The sequence below is a fragment of the Emydura macquarii genome, unplaced genomic scaffold (assembly GCF_026122565.2).
Source record: "Emydura macquarii macquarii isolate MOO-44397 ecotype Brisbane River unplaced genomic scaffold, CSIRO-AGI_Emac_v2 contig_1263, whole genome shotgun sequence".
Classification (NCBI taxonomy): Eukaryota; Metazoa; Chordata; order Testudines; family Chelidae; genus Emydura; species Emydura macquarii.
The window spans coordinates 9,412,399-9,434,622 of NW_027131400.1; the positions used below are offsets into that span (position 1 = coordinate 9,412,399).

The 22,224-nt window shown below is 38.9% G+C and overlaps 1 protein-coding gene across 6 annotated transcripts in view; it reads right to left on the bottom strand.

The window, feature by feature from the left end:
* Positions 1 to 22,224, bottom strand: part of SUGCT (succinyl-CoA:glutarate-CoA transferase) — a 430,017-nt gene that overhangs the window by 295,206 nt on the left and 112,587 nt on the right. The gene's annotated exons all lie outside the window — the stretch shown is intronic.

Sequence of the window (22,224 nt, forward strand, 5' to 3'; positions counted from 1 at the left end):
TGCTTGTCTCACCCTTGATGGGAGGGTTTCAGTGGTGTCTCCTGCCTTTTCATATTGAGAATGTCTTTGGTTTCTGGTTCAAGCATGGGCTGGGGGGGGGGGGGGTGGTAATTCAGGTGAGCCAGAGAGAGAGAGTTGGAGTTTTGCGCCCTGGTTCCCCAAGAACACAGAGCTGCCAGGTAACACAGTCTAGTTTGGCAATTGACTGATCTTTGACAACTGGTGGTAGATATGCCAATGGCCTGTGAAAGGATGTTAGATGGGGTGGGTTCTGAGTTACTACAGAGAATTCTTTCTGGGTGTCTGGCTGGTGAGTCTTGCCCATATGGTTCAGGGTCTAACTGATCACCATGTTTGGGGTCGGGAAGGAATTTTACCCCAGGGCAGATTGGCAAAGGCTCTGGGGATTTTTCGCCTTCCTCTGTAGCATGGGGCACGGCTCACTTGCTGGTGAATTCTCTGTATCTTAAAGTCTTTAAACTATGATTTGAGGATTTTAATAACTCAGTCATAGGTTAGAGACTTATTACAGGAGTGGGTGGGTGAGGTTCTGTGGCCTGCATTGTGCAGGAGGTCAGACTAGATGATCATATTGGTCCCTTCTGACCTTAGAGTCTATGAAGTTTAGCACATGCCTTCTGAATAATAGTAATAAACTCCTCCCGATGTGTTTGGATATCATTGATGTTGTCAGGTAGCTCAGAGAGTCTCTCAATAAGGCGTTGCTGAAGAGTCTCATGACTAGAGTGATTTTGGAGTGCCTTAATATTAAATCTCTTCCGTATTCCTTTCAATTGTTTATGGTTGTGGTGTAAGCCATATGTTCATGATTGATCTGGTCAAACGATGGTCCGTCCGCAGTCATCCATACTTCTCATGGCTCATGTAATATGGACATCAGTACAATCACGGGCTCTGACAATGATATAGTCAAGAAGATGCCAGTGTCCAGAATGTGGGTGTTTCCAAGTAGTCTTATATTTGTCCCTCTGTCTACAGATGGTAACTGTGAGAAGCAAATCATGCTCCACACATTTGCTGAGGAGGAGAATGCCATTAGATTTGCCTTTTCCCACCCCTTCTTTCCCAGTGGTACCTCTCCAGAGTTCAGGATGTCGCCCAACTCTTGCATTGAAGTCACCCTTGAGGATAAGCTTGTCTTCCTTGGCTATAGCAGTCAGGACTGCGTCAAGAACATGGTAAAACTGCTCCTTGTTGTCTTCATTATCATCAAGTGTGGGAGCATACGCACTGATGACCATGGCATACTGATTATTATGAAGCTTAAGACGCAAAGTCATGAGACATTCGTTAATGTCCTCAGGGAGTTCTAAAAAGCTGGCTAGCAATCCTGTTCTTCATGGCAAAACCAACCCCATGAATAAGCCTCTCTTCAGTTGGCTTGCCTTTCTAAAAGAAGGTATAGCCACCTCCATCTTCTTTCAGTTGGCCTTCATCTGCCTGCTGGATCTCATTTAGGGTGGCAATATCAATGTCATACCTTGCAAGTTCTTCTTTCAGGACATTCACTCCTTGGGGAATCCATGAGAGTGAAACATTTCAAAAGGAAAACTTCATTACTTTGCTTCGTATGTTCTGACCATAAGTAGAGTGATTCCTCTACACATGGCCATCCAGCCAGGGGGTGGAGTGGGGTGGTTTGAGACAGCCTATGTTTAGGGCACCCATTCTAGCTCCTTCTCCATTCATGGTGAACAGAGGGCATCCTGAAAAGGACTGCTCAGTTGCAGCCACCACTGCTGAACTGCGCTTCTGTCTCACATGTCTAACCACAAGACGACCAACACATGGCCGTCGCCTGAGTGCAGATTTGTGACTAGGGACTCCTGGAGATCATTGCTTCTGTCCCCACACCACTCATCCGTCACCATGGGACTTTGTTAATGGAAGATGTTAACACCCTTGGCAGAGGCCTACGCATGAAATCTTTGAACATGGGGGAGCTGATGAACAGGCAGCAACTTCATGAAATTTGACAGAAGGATCCCTGGACCTGGTGGCAGTGAAGTCCGAGACAATTAAAAGTCTCCATCCTGCTGCAGCCCTCCAATCCATCTTCACAGCTGTAGAGAACTGCTTTTGAGGTCTTTAGAAGTGTGGACTGCGCTTCTTCTGGAACCTCTCCTCACAACTGTCTGCCAAGGGTGACCCTGCCAGGAGTACAAGACTGCAGACGACATAGTACTGAGGGTCATTGGGAGACACAAGCCTCTCCATCACAACAAGGTAACAGTCCAAGGAGAGGTTGCACACTATATTAAGTGTGCCTTCTACCTTATGTAGCTCTCGGACTCAGCTTGATCTTCCATCTAATTATACCAATTAAGAGCTTGAATGTCAATTAACACAATGAGCGGTTAACACCTCCCCAGATTAGCCCATAAATCTGCAAAGCTATGCTCTTCAATTACAAAAGAGGTATTTTTTTACCTCGGAATAACTCATGTCCATCAGCTATCCACTGTAAAATCTTCATAGAGATAAGTCACCATAGTTTTACTGCAAGGTAAACTAGGCAAGGTCAACCATGGGTATGGATTATCTGATTTTGCTTCACTATCTGGTGATAAACAAATGCCTTGTCTCCATTTAGGATTTTACAGCAAGATCTCTATCAGGTGTTTGTAAAAAAGCAATCATTTGTGTCAGTAAAGAGAAAGCCTGAAGGTATACATTGTATGCAATGGCCCAACTGCTCTGTAAAAGTCTTTGTGGTAAGTTTTGTGAATAATTTGCAAGTTAAGTACCACTGAAATCACTGAGGCTCATTCATCTGAAGAGCTAAAGATTCTACTAAAAAACGGAGGATTTCATGGACAGCATCTCAAGTGCAATTTAAGAGCTATTTTTTTTTAAACATACACAATTTAATCCAAAATTAAAGCCAAGGTTCTTTATTCATACCTTTAGATATTAGAAGGGTTCAACAGCAGTGCCTAATCTTAAATGTTAAATGCAATCCTCTGTACAGTGGTGTGTACAAAAGGGTATAATTAGAGCTTTTATAATATAAATTCACAAAATCTTGTTTACGCCTTTATGCTCCACCTTGTCTTTTGCATTTATACAGGGCTGAATCATACACTTCCTGGCAGAAGTCCCAGTGAAATCAGAGTTTTGCCTGAGCAAGGAGTGCAGGATCAGGCTCATAGTATGTTCTACCTTTAGTAGTATGTTCTACCCATAGTATGTTCTACCTACTTTAGAATAACTTAAACATGAGCCTATAAATCGCCTCTTTATTTATTTTGTGGAGAAATTAGCAGGCCCTCTGACATACAGAGAAAATGCTGGTTTCCTCCTACAGAGAACTTTTTTTGTGAATACGACTGATTAGATTTCAACTTCTCCTTTTAGTTTTACTTTTTGCAGCAAATAAAACTTGTATAAGCACCTGTTTCCACAGGGATCTACCCAAAATAATAATTTTTGGACTATGTCTGACTATGTGCAACACTTTTGTTGCTATATTATGTAACCTTCATGTTTTCTTCAGTAAGAATGTTTGGTTTCTACTTGGCTATACATCATCATTTAAAGCCAACTGAGCTGCCAACTAATCAACAGCAGGAGAAGAGCACCAATGCCATATAAAAGTAAATATATTCTGTTGTTTATGCTATATAATTATTATATTATGCTCTTATGGTTTATTAAAATCACTATACTTATTCCCTTGTAATTGATATGGGCCTATTTTTCTCAATATATTTTTCTCTACATACATAAATATGAAATAATCATTAATTATTATTAATTAATTAATAATTATCAAACCAGTCAAAAACAAAACCCAGGTCCATGGAGTTCCTAATGAAAAAATTTTTTTTTAATTCCTGCTGCCCAGGACTTTATTTCCTTACAGGTCCTTAAAAAGTAAATCAGAATTGTGAAAAGAAAAAGAAAAGGTTTATTTGCCTACTGCTTCCTAGAGAGACCTCTGACACCTTTCAGATCTCCCCAGTCAGTATGAAGGGCAATGGCTACATACCACACCCTGTTTCCCATCAGTCTTGCCCCAGCCCAGGACTACAATTATGACTGCTAGGATGGACTAAATTTCCCAAAAATCTCTGCTCGCTTGGACCTCAGGGAGAAATTGGGCTGGGAACTTCCCTGAACCAGCCTTGTCCCTCACTATGGAAGGGAAAGAAGAGTTTCAGCCTCTCCTCCACATAGAACTTTGGTCTCTGTCACTAAAACACAGTCAGCAGCATGGATGTTCCCCAAAACACCTACCTGAGACCACTTGCTTTTTTTCAGAGACAGCATCCCTTGACTCACAGGGCTTGTTCTTTTAACAGGATAGTGCTGGCCCAGGAGAGTTTCCCCCTTAAACCTTAAAGGGCTGGTACACCTGTTACAACACATAAACATCTACATCCCTCTACTAATCTTGCTTTAAGTGAACTCCAATGTTACATGTAGAGAGCTAACAGTGATTGCAATTGAAATAGAACAAGCAATTACATTAGAAAGAGAAGAAGAGAGTTTCTCCTGATTCCCTTTATTATTCTTTTTATGCACAAATAACCAGCAATTTTAAATGCATTTTATGATAAATAATGCGCTTAGAGATGTCATTGTTTAATACGTTCTTTAAATAGAAAATATCAAACTCTGATAAAGTGTCTCTTTTATAACGTCATAACACTTGACTGGAATAATAAAGAGGCTTCCTGTCAAGCAATAACTGTAGCCTGTTTTATTTCTACAGCCCACCCAGGAACTTGGGAAAATAATATTTTGGTCATGTCTGAGCAAATATAAATATTTTTAAGAGCTGGCTATAACTAATATTCATATTTCTTTTTTACTTCTTATTCACACAAACAGTTTTGTTATGTGCATTTTTCATTTTGTATCCTATAGTCTTTGACATTGCAATAGAAATTATTACATCAGTCCTTTCACTTATGACATCATGACAGCCTATCATTACATCTTTTACCCAGACCTGATATATAAAGCTTGTCCATTCTCCCTTCATTTGCTCCTTCCTGTACACCTGGGTCATATTCCCTTCATTAACAGAAAAATTGACTAGAACTGCTGACTTATAAATTCTTACTATCCAATAAACAGAAGTGGAAGTGCCAAGTCCTTCAGTCTGATGACCTCTCTAGGGGTCAACTAAGAAGATGGATAAACTCACTTCCACTTTAAAACATTCCTTCCTTTCTACTTCACAATTAAAAAAAACAAAACAGAGATTTTTCTTTGTATAGCTCCAGAGACTACAGCTGCATGACAAAAATCCCTTTCCATAAGGCCAATATTCAGGACTCCTTTTTTAAGTCGGTTCTATGTAGCTTCTAATGGCTGCTTCAAGGACTGCTTCCATCTATCTTCAAGACAAATGACAGACTAGCGCCCACTTGGTTTTTCATTTACATCAAATTACCCCTATATCATCTGTCTTGCGATGATTACAACAGCCAAAGTTTCAAAGGAAGTCATACCACCCATAGAAGCCACATCAATACAATTTCCTATTACAGGGCTTATACATAATGGAGGAAATCATCAAACAATCAGTCACCAGTTAAAAAAAAATCCATCTCAGCCTAATGGCAAGGTTGGAAAGGATCTGCTTATTTCCTCTAGGTCCCAGAATGCCATAACCAGAAACAAATTTCATGTTACAAGCATGCTGTTCAGCGCCATAATGGGTTTAGAGTCATTATATAGCTCAAGTTATTGTCCTAGTGAGCAACATTTGGACCTTCACGGACTTGATTAGCATTCCGTATTAACAGCAGTATTCCTAAAAAGTCAGGACAGACCATAAAATACTCTCCTGATATTTGGAGAGTGTGTATTGTAATTGTTCTGATAAGGAAATCATGGGAGAACACAATTAGTTAAATTAAACTGCTGCCCTCCTATCCAACGACCTTACAGTAAATACAAAGCTTTAAGTAATACCCTCTTCTACAGAGACAAATAGAACAAAAAAATATATTATTTTCAATCCCATTAGTTCAATCAACTTATATGAACATGATTGAAAAGCCCTATCAAAACACAGGCTAACACATGTGAAGTCATGAAAACACACCCTTTTTGATGGTCAGAACAACACCTCTGTAGACGAGTCGATACATAAACCTTTGTTTACAAAATAAGATCAGTGGATAGGATGGCAGTTTAATGGAAGTTCCAGAATCATTTCTATTATCCCTCTGATTTCTTCATCTGATAAAATCTAACTCAACTGAGCTAACGCAATTTAAAACACACCATTTTTGCACATCAAGACAAGGACCTAGGTTTTCAAGCTATTTAAATGTTGATGAAAATATCAGCTTTTACAATAACCATTGTCCCCACTTTTCTAGCCTTGCCCCAAATGATATGTTCTCCTGTTCTCCCCTTAAAGCATTCAGCCGGCAAACAATAGCCAATTCGCCAACTGCAGATTCTGGTTTAGCAAACTGCCTGTGGTGTACTGGACCAACGCTTGCAGAGTGCTGTCACTCAATTGTATTAATTCCTGTGTGAATCTGGTACTTTTATCTAAAAGTACGAATTCCAAGAATCTTCATTATAACATGTGAGCAGCAATGTTTGAAGGAGACTAGTGTAATGAGGTGCAGTATATGTTTACATTAATATAAGCCTAAAAATCCAGAAGGGGAAAAATACTTCAGAATGTATATCAGAAATATATATAGTGTGTAGGAAGGCTCTCTGCACTACAGAAGAAAAATACGTGTCATGTGATGCAAAATTATTATGGTATGTATTGTTCCTGTAAATCAAATTAGCAAATTTAAAAAATGATACGTTGACAGGAAATTTGCAGAACTCCTACCCCTGGGCTGCTATCCCATAAAATAAAACTATGATTTATCAAATACATCAAGTCTACATGACTGAAGTCATAACATCCCTCTCTTCAAATTGGATCCATTTCTTTATGAATGATTTGCCCTTTATGTGTATAACAGCTATATATCATGAACACATTTTCTGACTGACACAAAAGTGCACTTTCAAGGGTCTGAAAAAGTACATTCTACAAAATATTACTAAAAAACGGAGCAGTTAAAGAAATAGAATCGAAGCACGGGTTCAACAAGTTTAACCAATTTCTACTGATCTATAAAAATAGTCACTAAGGCTGGATTCAGCAAGGTAATTAAGCATGTGCTTAAATACCTTGATGAACTGAGACCTATAATTGCCTGCTGTTGTCTTTGCCAATTTGCTGTAAGTAAAAAAGCAGTTTTTGCCACTGTGAACATAGTATAATGTGTGCATCACAGCAGAAGTTACCTTGACTCTACCTTTTTCTGTGTTTCTTATTCAAGTTCTGTAAGGCATTGTTCATACTCAGGTTTGTGTAGGGTCCATGGTTTTATTTGAGGACTTTATAGAAGGTAAGAGGAAAAAAGAGAACTATGGATATACAATAAAATAAAGTGTTTTTAATATTTTTCCCCTTTCTGTTTAACTGATACAAAAAACTTGCTGGAGTATGAATCTTGACAAGGACAGAGGGTCTAATTCTTCAAACACTTGATACTGTGCATACTGGTTATTGCCAAGAGCTGATGGATGCAGCAGAAAAAATAAAAGAGAACAGAAATAGAATAGTGGAAGTGGGGGGTAGCTTCACTTCATTAACATTCTGTAAACTAAAGACAATAAACACCTCCAAATAAAAAACAAACAATAAAAGAGCTGCAAGAGTAACAAGAGAACGCAGGCAGAAGTCCAGCAACAGTGTGGGGCTATCCATGTATTGCACTGAATGCAACATGTATGATTATCTGCCTATGGATGGGTGGTGTATGGGTGCAAGGAGCTCCTGGCCCTCAGAGACTACGTACGGGCTTCGAAGACCACGGTGGCTGAACTGGAGGAGCTAAGGGAGAGAGGTACATAGATGAGGCTTTCTGGGACATAGTAAAATGGTCCTACCCCTGGTCTGACAGGCTCTGCACTGTTAAGGATGAAAGTCTCAGGAAAGGAGAACATCAAACTGGAGTGGTGGGAAACGATCCCATAGTTGGGACCCACCTTCTAGATGATGTCATGGTATCCTCTCATACTGAGGAAACCTCTCCAGAGGAGGAAACTCCAATTTATTAGGAAAAGACAGGTAATAGTAATGAGGGACTCGATCATTAGAAACATAGATAGCTGGGTTTGTGATGACCGAGAGAACCGCATGGTGACTTGCCTGCTGGGTGTGATGGTTGCAAATCTCTTGAGACATCTAGACAGACGTATGTGTAGTGCTGGGGAGGAGCTGGGGGCTGTGATACATGTAGGTACCAGTGATATAGGGAAGAATAGGAAAGGGGCCCTGGAGGCCAAATTTAGGCTGCTAGGTAAGAGATTGAAGTCCAGGACTTCCATGGTAGCATCCTCTGAAATGCTTCCAGTTCCATGCGCAGGGCCATTTAGACAGGCAGGACTGCAGGATCCCATTGCATGGATGAGACAGTGGTGTAGGGAGGAGGGGTTTTGATTTATTAGAAACTGGGGAACCATTTCAGAAAGGAGGAGCCTATACAGGAAGGATGGGCTCCACCTAAACCAAAATGGAACCGGATTGCTGGCATGTAAAATTAAAAAGGTCGTAGAGCAGTTTTTAAACTAAGGGATGGGGGAAAGTCGACGGGTGCGGAAGTGGTTCAGACAGAGACATCCCTGAGGGGAGAATCTATTAATGGAGATTCTCTATAACCTAGTAAGGAGGAGAGGATGGAAGAAGATAAAATATGGGTAGGATCTGATGAGAAACAGTCAAATGAAAAGGTCTCATTCAATTACATCACATAATGGCAGACAGCTAAAAAGTGACAATTTTTTTAAGTGCTTATATACAAATGCTAGAAGTCTAAATACTAAAATGGGTGAACTTGAGTGTCTCATATTAAATGAGGACATTAATATAATAGGCATCAGAGAAACTTGGTGGAATGAGGATAACCAGTGGGATACAGTAATACCAGGCTACAGAATATATTGGAAGTACAGAATGGGTCATACTGATGTGGGAGTGGCACTACATGTCAGAGAAAGCATATACTGACATTGGAAAAGGTACAGAAAAGGGCAACTAAAATGATTAGGGGTATGGAAAAGCCTCCATATGAGGAGAGATTAATAAGACGGACTTTTCAACTTGGAAAAGAGACGACTAAGGGGGGATATGATAGAGATCTATAAAATCATGACTGGTGAGGAGAAAATAAAGAAGGAAGTGTTATTTTACTCTCTCTCATAACACAAAAACTAGGGGTCACCAAATGAAATTAAGAGGCATCAGGTTAAAATGAACAAAAGGAAGTATTTCTTCACACAACACACAGTCAACGTGTTGAACTCATTGTCAGAGGATTAAAGGTCAAGACTATAACTGGGTTCAAAAAAAGAACTAGATATGTTCATTGAGGATAGGTCCATCAATGGCTATTAGCCAGTTAGGCAGGGGTTGCTGTTTGCCAGAGGCTGGGAATGGACAACAGGATGGCTCACTTGATGATTACCTGTTCTATTCATTCTCTCTGAAGCACCTAACATTGGCCACTGCCAGAAGACAGGATACTGGGCTAGATGGAACATTGGTTTGACCCAATCTGGCTGTTCTTATGTTCTTATATAATTTAGATTTTTAAGGAGATTTTGAAGGTAGTAAAACCCATATCAAGTGGTGTCTATGGGATTAGGCCATTGGGTTTGACCCAACTCCTAATAAAGTCCCTGGCAAGAGTCCCAGTGACTTCAGTAGGAGATGGATCAGGCCCTTAGCCCTCCCAGGTGATTAGCATCTTTCTTGCTTTGGGGAAATATAAGTTAAAAGGTTAAGCTGCTAGGAGTTAATTTTTAACGGCTTCTAAACCTAACAGGGAAGAAGTTAAAGCAAATAAAAGGAGTATTAAAAAGAAATCACCATATTACCAAATACAGGACTAGCATAAAATCCTTGTAAAATACATTTTTTAGATCTGCTGAGATTTTTTTTTTTAACCAGAGCCTAAAGAAACTCCATCTCCTTTAATATCACAGTGCACAATCTTACTGCCTGACCTGACTAAGGACTCAGCAAACAAAAGGGATGCTGCTCTCCAGCTATTGTTGGGATAATTTGCATGAGGACGGTTACAGCAGTATCAGTCAGAAAGACAGAGTCTCCAAGGTATAACCTGTCATCCCATATTGGCTATTATCATACAAGAATAATCAAGACAAGCTATTGCTGGCAGGCATGGTATGTTAGTAATGGAGAAATGCAGAGAAAAGACATCATGGGATGTGAAACTGATTAAAATACCTAGACAGCATAAACAAGAATTCATGAATCAAAGACACTTTGAGGATTCTGAAGTGAAGTTATCTGGAAAAACACCCGAGGAACAACAGTCATGCTAGATCTACAGTTATATCAGTCTCCCTTCCTGTTTGTTTTGTCCTGACATAAATTTTTAGAAAGGGAATTCTTACCCATCACCCTGCCTAACAAAAACATTCCTTCATTCAGACTTCTAGCAGGTCACTGGATTCTCCTTCTCACTGCCTTTTCTTGGTACTTCAATATGAAATCTGAGGGCAAAATAGTTATATGAATTCCTCCCTGGAAACGCCACTTGTTTTAATTGTTACTCAGGGGTATATTTGGCTCTATATTGTTTATGTCTAAGTGCAGTTTTACATGCCAGTTTCATTCTGTACATATAGACAGGTCTTTGAATAAAATGACTTTTCATGGATGGATTTACATGTCAAGAAAGATACAGATATTATCTTTGCTCTATATAGAGGGTATATCTACACCACACACTCCTTATAGCAGCGCGTAGAATACATACACTGCACACACCCTTAGCAAGGGCATAAATAGCAGTGTGACAGTGGGACACTGCTTAAATGAGTGAAGACGTGCCTGAATTCTTGGGGTATGTGACCCTGGTAACTCTAATGCCAACTGGCAGAGTGCCCACCATATCGTAACTTATATCAGGCCTGACATACTCACAACCCCCAACACACTGTTGCCATAATATGCATCAAAAGGTGTCATGTAAATTAACGTATGTGAAGTGGTGACACACTAGTCCTGAAAATCACTGAGTGATGTCCGTGGGGGTTGTGTATAAAGAATTATATATGCATGCTGGAAATATGTTCTTAAAATGTGTTTGGGAGGCAGTGCATAAAACCAGCCTGCCCTAGACAAAGGAATGTCGATTTTCCTGTCTGACCAGCTTGATTAAAGGCAAAGAACAATGAAAGTACATGTACATATAAGTTACACAAGCAATCAAGCTAACAAGCAGCAGAAGAGACTGGAGGACAGCATCTGCAGCCCCAGATGCCTTTCTGGCTCTTGAGGCAAAGCCAATGGACTTAGGGAAATATAAGGGGAGCAAAAAGACATTAAGTTATCCATCTCGTAAGAGACAATAAAGGCCAGAGCTCTTCAAATCTGTGTGCGTTGAAGTCTCTGGGCTCTGACGTAGGTGAGAAATTACATGAGACCAAGACCGTAATCTGTTACATTTTAGACACTAGAAAGCATGTTTTGTTTTGTTTTGTTTGTAACCATGTCTTGCTTATATCACTTAAATCTCTGTTCCTTATTAATCAACTTGTTCTTGTTTTATTACACAACCTGTATTAAAGTGATATGTGAGTCTCCAACTAAGTTAATAGGCTGGTATGTGCTCGGTCTCTTTGAACTTAATTTCTGGGAGTGTCCAGTGAGAGGGATTGGACACTGCAGGGAGACGTCTCTGGGGGAACTTGGGAACGCGGGTTCACTGATTGTCACCCGCAAGGCAATGTTTAGACTGGCAGAGTCTTGAATAGCTTGCTGGCAAGACAGACAGACTGGAAAGTCAGGGAGCTGACAAACAGCTTAGCAGCAGCAAAGCTCTCACTTACTGAGGCAGAGGGTAACACAGCAGTTTACAGTTCTGAAGGTCCTCAGCAGAGCCTCACAAGGCATGGACTTACAGAGCTCTACACGTCCAAGCAGTGCCTTCCCCATCTCCCCTGCTATTTTTGGCAGTGTAGTGTCCCACTGCCAGAGTCTTTTGCTGCAGGGAGAGGCTCTGGCAGTAGGGAATGGCTCGGCAGACGGAGACATTGAGGAAAGGCTCCTTCTATTGGAGACTTTTCCCACTGCAGAGAGCTGCCAGATCCTTTTCACCACAAGGAAAGACTCCGACAGTGGGAGGCAACAGGGAAAGGCTCTGCAAGGGAGTGGCAGTGGGGAAAAGCTCCAACAGCTCCCCCCCCCCCGGCCGAGCCTTTCACTGAAACATATAGGCACACACCACAGTGCGGGTATAACGACCTGCTTGTCACAGTGGCATGTGGCTACACGTACCCTGCACGCCCCGACCAGTGGTGTGCAGTGTAGATGAAACTAAAGAATAAACAGACCAGTTTGTAACAAAAGGGCCCAGTCCTGCTCCCACTGAAATCATCAGCAAAACTCCAACTGACTTCAATGAGAACAGAACTGGCCACAAAACAGAATAAAGAACACTAAGGGTCTTGATCTGCCCTTATATGCAGATGGGTATCGTTCCCACTGACTTCCAATCAACAACGGCCATTGGGATTTAAGGGCAGAATCCAAACCCATCCATATGCCAGCTAGGAAGGGTGGGAAAACATGCCATTGCAATTGCAGGAACCTCCACTTCCAAAATGAATGCAATATTTAAAACAAACCACAGATCACTCTGTGATAGCTTAACCTGTTTACCCCTAACAAAGTGACCTAAGGGAGGGAAATGCATTATTAATCTAACTCAAGTATGACTTCACCATGCTTAAACTTCAGACTGTATTCCACTCTCATGAGAATATTCTCCCACTGAAAACTCCCTTATATGTAGATATCTCGAAAAAGATTGAGCATAAGGTCCTTACTTACTGTAACTGATAGACACATAATAAATAAAATTCTGGGCTTACGTGCTAGTATATGTCTTGAAAAATGATCATCAGTTAACTTTGTTCCATCTGGGTTAAAAATGCAGAGAAATGCCCACCATTTCCATTGTTATTGTTATATTAACTCACATTTCTCCCTAGGTAAATCAAGAGAGGAAACTAACCTAATTTTCCACTTGAAACTATGTTCTCCTAACAACTGTAGTGTTAAAATTTCTGCTAAGATAGTCACTACTTCCAATTTTCCCCTTCAGATATGACTGTGCATGGCCAGAGTTTATTAGAATGATATGATGAACTTCAAACTTTTATGAAAATGCCACACATCTAATCCACAAACTAATCCAAATAAAGTTAGTATGCACCTGCTCCGAAACCAATTCTTCTTCTATGGTATTCTGCGAGAGTGTTATGTTCTCTTATTAGCTATTAGTCTGAATCACATCCTGTTTGGTTGTGGGATTGGTTTTTTTTTGTTTGTTTTATTTTGTTTTTTGGGTTTTGTTTTTTAATTCAACTAATAGTACTCCAAACATCTCTGGGTTTTTATTTCCAAAGTTTTATAACTAGGCAAGGTTCACTTATCTGAATACCTCTACAGACTTCTTTCTACACATACACACATACACCAGCCTACTTACTATACAACTTAGACTTAAAACAAACATTTGTAATGCTGTTTTCCAACACAGAAACAAATCAACAATGTGAAGAAGTGAAGAGTTCATATTAACTCCAGAGAAAACAGAATTTCAATATATCTTCATTAAAAAATAAGTAAAATATGAAAAGCTAGTAAGGAGCAGAAGGGGAAGTTCAACCTTTTGCTGAACTATTACAAATGGCAAAAATAAATTCAGAGGTGGAGGGGGTGAGTGAATGGAAGGATGTGAGAGCTGAGATCCTGCAGCATTTTTTGCAGTAGTTCCATCCAGTTTATTCACTTCCAGATGACTTATAGTGAATTTACAGACAAGGCAAGAACACCTGATAGAGGATATTACAAAGACATCCTCATTGTGAATCTGTCATCTCTTCAAGTCTTGCTTCCATCATTGAACTTGAAAGAAAACAGGAAGGACGTAAAAACAACCAAAAACAAGCTTTTAAAAAAGCCTCAGACTATTCAGACCATGACCAAAAAGAAACATATCTTATTTGAAACACATTTTCCTTTATTCTATAATCTTTTTATTAACACATTGAGTTCCTCAATCTACACTATTTTAAAACACACACACACACACACACACACACACACACAAAAGCAAATCATTACTTTTTCTGTTTACTTTAAGTAATTATACAGGATTTGCTGAGAACATGATTTTCAAATTAGGGTCAAACCAGTCTGAGGATTCTCTGTTTCCTTTACCACAGGAAATGTAGTGGATTTGGTTTTAAACTCAATTTAAATATCAATTAAAAAACTGGAAGTTCTTATCTGTGACTGAGCCATGGCAATTAAAAAAGTTGGGGAAAGCAGTACTCATACATGTATTTAGCTGTTGAAAATATCTTTTAGAAAAGTTACATTTAATGACTCTCTAGTGCATGTCTGGGATTTCTTTGTAATCTTCTTGAGCAATGTGTAATATTTTGGCAAAATCCCAAACCTGCTAAGTTAGCAGTAGTAGAGAATAAGAACGGCAATAAAGGGAATTTGTTGTCTCTTTTTTATTATTAGTTTTAGAAACCTTAAACATAAAGGAAATCTTGCTCTACATTAACTTCACCCTGTTGCTGCATTCCAGAAATTTAGCATAGATTTGCATGTGCTCCTAAAGTTTCTTTCCATATCAACCTCTACCTGCCCTAAGCAATTATTGTGCATGTGCTGACCAGCTGTGAAAAGAAGGGAGATGGGGGGAAACAACAGAATTTTGGATTTGGAAAGCAGAAAGCTGAATTTCCTGGCTCACCCTGTGGCCCACTTAATTTCTTCAGTCAGGTGACCAGCAGAGGCGAGTAAATTACACAGGCACATATACTGAATGTCAAGTCACAGATTATATCCATACTAGTCTCTCTTTCTGATCATGGTAGTCTTGATTTAAGAGAACTGCATACTAGCTAGATAAATCTTAGTTTTTAATTCTCCCCATGGCTCATGTCAGCAGAAAGACAGATTTGTGTATGCAGCTAAGAATCTGCATAAAATGCTCCATTTTATCAAATTGGTGTTCTTTGTGTTCCTGCTTACAAAAATGAAAATACAATACTGACTTCCTTTCATTTTAACATATATTATATCTGGAATATCTCTCAATGTATCTGTATAATTTGATAAAAATTCCAAACAGATATACAGCTAAACAAACAGCTTTTTTTGGATTAAAAAAACAACAAAACAAACCAGATTAAGTTTTTTTTTAAGTAATAGATACAATAAATGAGTAATTTGTCTAGATAGTGTAATGGGATATATTTTTCCAGACACTGGAACCATTTTTTTTAAAACATTTGTTTATAAGGAATGTGTTTACAGAGATGTGTTCTTGAAGGGAGTATCAAACACTGGCTTCAGAGAAGTTACAGAATTACAGAAAAACATATGGTTTGTTTTTCATGTTTCCTCTAATTTTTTGTACATATATCATTAGGAAAAAAATTATACTTTACAAATAGAATGACTAAAAACAAATTCTTGACTTATTTCATCTTTTTATGTTATTGGTTCCAGACTCGCTCTTCCTTTAATCCATTTTCCCATCCCATCTTCTGTTTGTTTGTGGCTAATGCTCATGGCTGGGGCACACCGTAATAAACGAAAGATGGGATACAGCACAAACTACAGTCTTTCCAGTCCTATCCATTCTCTCCCCCTCCTCCCCACCACACACATATCTCTCTCTCTCTCTTTCTTTCTTTTTGTTTGATTATTTGGAGGTCAGTATTTTCACCTGGTATGTTAAAAGTCCTGTCACATTCATGGCTAGTGTTATAATGCCAGATCTGATGCTTCCCAGCAACGGTAGATTTTGAATTCATCAGCTTGTACAGCAGCTGTCTGCAATATGGGTTGATCCACTGTCCTTGTCTTACACTTCAAAAAAAAATTTTTAAATTGTGATAATCCCCCTAAGAGTGAGGCTGAAAAGCAGCGTTACATTAACTCACATGTGGCAAGCACGGCATATCCCCTGCCTGTGCTAAGGATGCCATTATGCCATTAACTTAACTAATCACCAACTGCAGTCAGTTATATTGCACTCACTTTCCCAATGGTGTGGAGACACCCAGTCTGCGTTATTTTTATTATTATGACAACTATTCTTACTTATGTATTTTAAAAGCCACTATTGCATCTCCATGACAAACAAATGGATTTAAACAAAAATAGCTTAGATATAGTAAATATAACACTTGCCACACACTGCCTATTTACCCAAGTTTTTCTTGGGGAGCAATAATTAGGGGATGACTGGGATCATGAGGGGTTTGGGTGGAAAACTGAATGCTCTTTTGCTGGAATTACAGTCAGCTGTGGGAATAATCTGCTGTAGATTGGGGGTGCAGAGTCTGATTTTTTTTTTATTTTGTTTTTTGACAGTGCACAGAACACTGGATGGATGCTATATCAATATAAAAACAAATAAATGAGGTGTACATGGAAGCATATGGTATATGTTTCTGTTGTGGCCACTCAGTTGAAAGAGAAAACAAACACGCACACTTTACTTAAAAATTAGGGGACATCTACAAACACCAAACAAAAACATTCACACTGAAGATCTGTCTTCAGTTCATCCAATCAGAGAAGGGTGTTATAGCTCATATACTCTTCTATTAATGATCTCAGAAAGACCAGGAGATAATGTGGAATACTGCAATGTGAGTTGTATGGTTTCGTATATCCAAAGGGATATACAGTAGGATACCCAAGGACTATACAGAGAGTTTAAGGATGGAATAGTAATTTCAGCTGTGAATTTTCTTGCTTCTGCATGATAAATGTGGACCATTAATTGTTTCAGATGTTTGGATAGTTGAATTTCACCATGAATGATTTTTTTAATTATTTGGTTTTGGTCTGAAAGTGCCTTATACTAATATAATTTATTTCCCTTATCTTACAGGCATAAACTATACTGGTATAACAGCAAGTATACACAGTAAAGAGAGTGTACCAATTTAAGTTTGCTGGTATAATTAAAGCTGTACGGTTTGTGTCTGTAGACGAGCCCTAAATTACAGGTGCAAGATAAACTAATATAAACCAGATTTAAATGGATATAAATCCACATGGGTGTTTGTCCAGGTTTAAAATCCACCTTAGTTAAACTGGAGGAATCTTCTATGTAGATTAAGCCCTTAGAGATAACTGACCAGAAACTAACTTCTGGTGACTGTCTCTCAGCTCTAAGTATTGTTTTATTATAATTACAGTACGGAAAGTCCCTTTGAAACCACAGTTACAAGAATACTATTCACACTAGATTTTATAAGAATTGGCAAGATAAGAAAACATGAAAGCAGCAGTGTTGCCAACACTTGCAATTTTATCACAAATCTCACAATATTTGGAAATGTATTTAAAGCCTGAGTTCCTAGGGTGATTACACGAGAATCTCAGTTATCATTTTTTAAAAAGAGTTACTTTCAGGCCCTCTTAATTGTGGAGAAAAGCTACAATAGCAATGGATCAACAAGGGACAATCTAAATATGCAAGCTAAGCTAAGGTAAGAGAAAGGAATTATTAGCCCCAATTAACAGATGAAAAACTAAGGCATAGAGAGAGACTAAAATGATTTACCCAGGGTCACACAGAGTCAAGTGACTTTCCCAAGATCACACAGAGAATGCAGGATAGATATGGAATTAGAGCCAATACCTTCTGAATTCCAATACAGTCCCTTAACCACAAAACCATCTCTTACTCTCCCTGTAGTTTCCCTCCTTCCTAGCTCTCAGAGATTGTATAAGATTTTGTCAAATTAGCATTTTCTGATGGAAAACTGTTCCATCTGCAAATTTCCAAACAGGTTGGCTGAAAGTGACATAATTCTTGTCAGTTTCACTGCTACACACCACTGAACAGCAGTCATGAAACTGATGTCCAAAAACTCTAATCATTGCAGAATGTAAATTCGATTTTCTAACTCTCTCACACTCACACACAGAGTGAATAAACCTGTCTCATTATTCACATAGTGATACTATTATAATTTTCACATCCCGCTCCCCACCCCCAACAACTTCATTTGACAAGGATGTGAACTTAAACTGAGTTGTCTTTATATAAGAGAACCACCAAATTAAATCCTATAATAATTATAAAATACTACAATATTATGTTAGAGAAAAAGGGGGTGTAAACAGAGAAAAATATAATTCACTATTTATTATCTGCGTTCCAGTAGAACATAAAGGCACTATATCACAATCAGGCTCCACTGTGCTAGGCACTGTACAAAATTAAAAGGCCCGTGCCCCAAAGAGCTAACTTAATTACTTGTACACTATAAAAAGAAAAGGTTGCTTTGTTAAAATTATTATTCATGGCCAGAAGTCTGTAATCACTATCATAACCACAGAGTATGAAACATTATCAGACGGAATGACTTTGGCATGCATAATATTTTATATTCCTTGTCTTGATGCTACATTTGAAAATGCATTATAACTCCGCTGATGCTGCTTTACCTAATACTATATCAATTTATTATTTGTTTATATTGTGGCTAATATACATCACAGTGGATTATTACAATGCAGAATCATAATGAACAACAACTCATTAGAGAACCATTGCAACAGAGAATTGATTAAAGGGTAAGTTTATGCCCACTTTTGCTTATTATGATATACTTGAAAGGCCTGATTTTTTTTTTTTTTTATGAACCTAAGTTTTGTTTTTTACCTAGGTTGAATTTTAACCTTAGAAATATCACAAATATCAAATCTGGTCTTCCATAATTTTGCTGGGGAACCTCTTGGGTATCTCAGAGATGTGTAGGTCTCACATATTCATTGAAGGGGGTAGGGTATTTAACAGAGACATCCCAAATAATGTTCTACTACCTATTTGTTATAAATAAAATGGTTTTCTAATTTGACTAAAAAATTCCTTTCTCTCTCACTGGCTCAGTCTCCTGACTCTCGGGGTGTCCTAATTTCACAGTTCTCCAGTCACCAGAAAGTCTTTCAAGATAGAGAGCCTGGATTTTTAATGTTAAAAAAAAAAACCAAAAAACAAGAAAAAAATTACCTTTATTGTGACAAAAATCCTTCAGGCCTTCTTTGTACAATTTAAAGAAACAAAAGAGAGACAAACTATTTCTTTCCTCTTTATAGCTCACATGCAAGATACCTTAATGATCCCATTCTAATGTGAATGTACCTATGGTGGAGTAAGACTACTATTATTTTATAATGATAATTCTTGGTGCTTATCTAGCATTTTTCATCAGTTGTTTTCAAAGCACTTTACAAAGAAGGCTGTATCATTATCCCCATTTCATTGATGGGGAAAACTGAGGCACAGAAGGTGAAGTTACATGCCCAACACCACCCAGCAGGCTAGCGAAAGAGCCAGGAATAGAACTCAGGTCTCCCAGTACAGTCCTCTATTCACTAGGTGACACCGCCTCAACGTATTTTATATCAGTATAATCTGTGTGTGTGAAAACACAAGAGGAGTTAAACAACTAAGCATTAGATTCTGATTTAAGTTTTTTAAAGAATTTTTAATTTTTAAAAATAAGGCTGCCTCCCTTCCCTAAGCAATTTTGTTCTCTCTCAGGTCTTGCAAAATTGTATGTTCTCTTTAATATCAAGCTCTACAAAGTTAGGGCACATTGGAAATGTCTAGACTAGAAAAAAAGATTTTTTTTTAAAATTGAGTTAGCTAACCAATTAGAAACATCACCCACCACTAAGCCTAGATGCAGTTTACCTTGGCAATCCTGTTGGTTGGTTGGGGTTGACCCTATCCTGCCTCCTCTTCCACCAACTGACATGGTTGCAAAAACTGCATCTAGACTAACAGGGGCCAGTTCCTCAGCTAGAGTAAAGTATCAGAGCTCCACTGACCTCAACTGAGCTCTAACAATTTACACAGGTTGAGGATCTAGCCCTATGGGTATGCCTGGATTAGAGCTTCTGCTCCTGTTGTAACTCAAACTCAAATTGCTTAACACCTTTTTAAATGCTGTATATGAACCAAAATAGGGCACGCTCCTAGCATGGACGCAGTTATACCAGTATAAAGGTCCTTATATTGATAGAGTTTATTTAGATAAGTTTATGGAATTTTACATTCCTTTTCTAAATGGAAATGCATGCATGCCACTTTCTTTTTTAAACCTCCCTTAAGAAGTATGAAGAGCTTAGAAAAGAACATATTTCAGGCAGGTAGATATTAATTACAGGATAATTTGGCCTTCCTTCAGTACTTGATAGTCCTTATACAGATCAGTATAAACTGTCTCTGTTTTTAAACTTAGCTGCCCATCTGTAAAATTAGAGGATATACAGAGTCCAGTTGGGTTCAGTTATATAACCAGTGAGCTCAAGCAACAGGGTAACAACAGGCAAAAACATTAGAAGAAAAAAAAGTCTATTAGACAAAAAAAAAATCACACTGAGAATAATAGGATGTTACTTTGTAAAATGCCATATATACTGTATAGCATTTATGTGAAAAAGTAGCTTATAATTCTGATAATTTGCATCTTTCATCCTAAACAGCATTACTAGATTACATGGATGACATCTAGTGGACATACCTTTTCATAACAATTAAGAGCTTCTACAGAAACTTTTCAGTCTTCATGTTCAGAAAACAAGCACCTGAACAATAGTTAAACTGAGGCCAGATCAAATGTTGCTGCTGTTATTATTATTATTATTTTAAATTTTTCTTTTCCCAAAAACACAATATCACCATGCGGACATCTATCATCATTCCTCCTCAAATGGAGAGATATTGGTCACAAATCACAGCATTATCAGCTCCTTAGATTCTTATTATCAAAACTAAACATAAAAAAATATTTCCATAATTGTGTGTGTACTTAGACTTTGAGATGCATCAGTTTGTATTCCTTTCAGTATTTAAAGTATCTCATTTTTATTTTATTTCCTAGTATTATATCTTTACCCAGTATGAAATATATTGTAACAGCAGATGTCACCAGGTAGTGCTGTTAGACATATTTTTCCAGATTCTTTTCTCCTAGTGTTTGAGCAAGATTTGACTCTTAGGAAGACATGCTGTGTTGTTGTTAGTTAGTTTTGGGTTATGCAAAGTTTTGTGATGAAAGAACTTCAGGAGAGAGGGAGTTGAGTGGGTAGGCACTGGTCTTGGGTTGAGACTCCTGGAAAACCTTAGTGCCCTACATGTTGTTTTACCATTTTCATTTCACTGTATGTAAATAAAGCAAGTTAGAGTTAGAGCAGTGTTTTTCAATTATATTTCGCCGCAGCACCCTTGCACGGCCATGCGATACCCTCCGCCGACAAGTCCAGGAAATCTTCCCCTTTTCGGCGGCACGGTGTAGCCTGGTTTCGGTGGCGCACTCTGTAAGCAGCTGTTCGGCGGCGTGATTAGCTGTTCGGCGGCGCATTCACATCGGTTCGGCGGCGCCATCTGCTGTTCGGCGGCACGCTCACAGCTTTTTGGCAGCGCCCTCAGCTGTTCAGCGGTGTGCTCACAGCTGTTGTGCGGCATGCTGCCAGCTGTTCGGCGGCGCACAATTTGTGTTGATTTCGGCGGCGCGGTTCCGCTTTTTCGTGGAACCCTTCAACTCAGCCCACAGAACTCCAGGGTTCCGTGGAACACTATTTGAGAAACACTGAGTTAGAGTATACAAAGATACATCACTACTGGTTTCTCCTTCACCAGGAAGCCAACTTGCAAGGCCTTGGACATGTGTTAACCACTCAAAAGAAGAGCAACAGGGCAGGTGTCAAAAGAAGGGACAACAATATATCAAAACTCTGTTCATTTCTCACTGGTTACAAGTACCATTAACAAAAAATTGATGAGGAACTTTAACCACTATTGGGCCTTGCTGAGCTGTACATGGAGAGAATGATCTGTGCATGGATTTGTCCCCCTACACATGAAAGCAGATAGGGGGTCAGCCACATCTGTAGCAGTACTCACTCCCCAGCATCCCATCCCCTCGTCACTGCAGAGATTCCTCCATGAGTCCAAAGAACCACGTGTAGCAAACGTCAGGGTCAAGCACCAGCCCAGGCCACCCAAACCAGCCACAACCATGAGAGGAATCCACAAGAAAATTATTATATATATCATGGATCTGGGGACA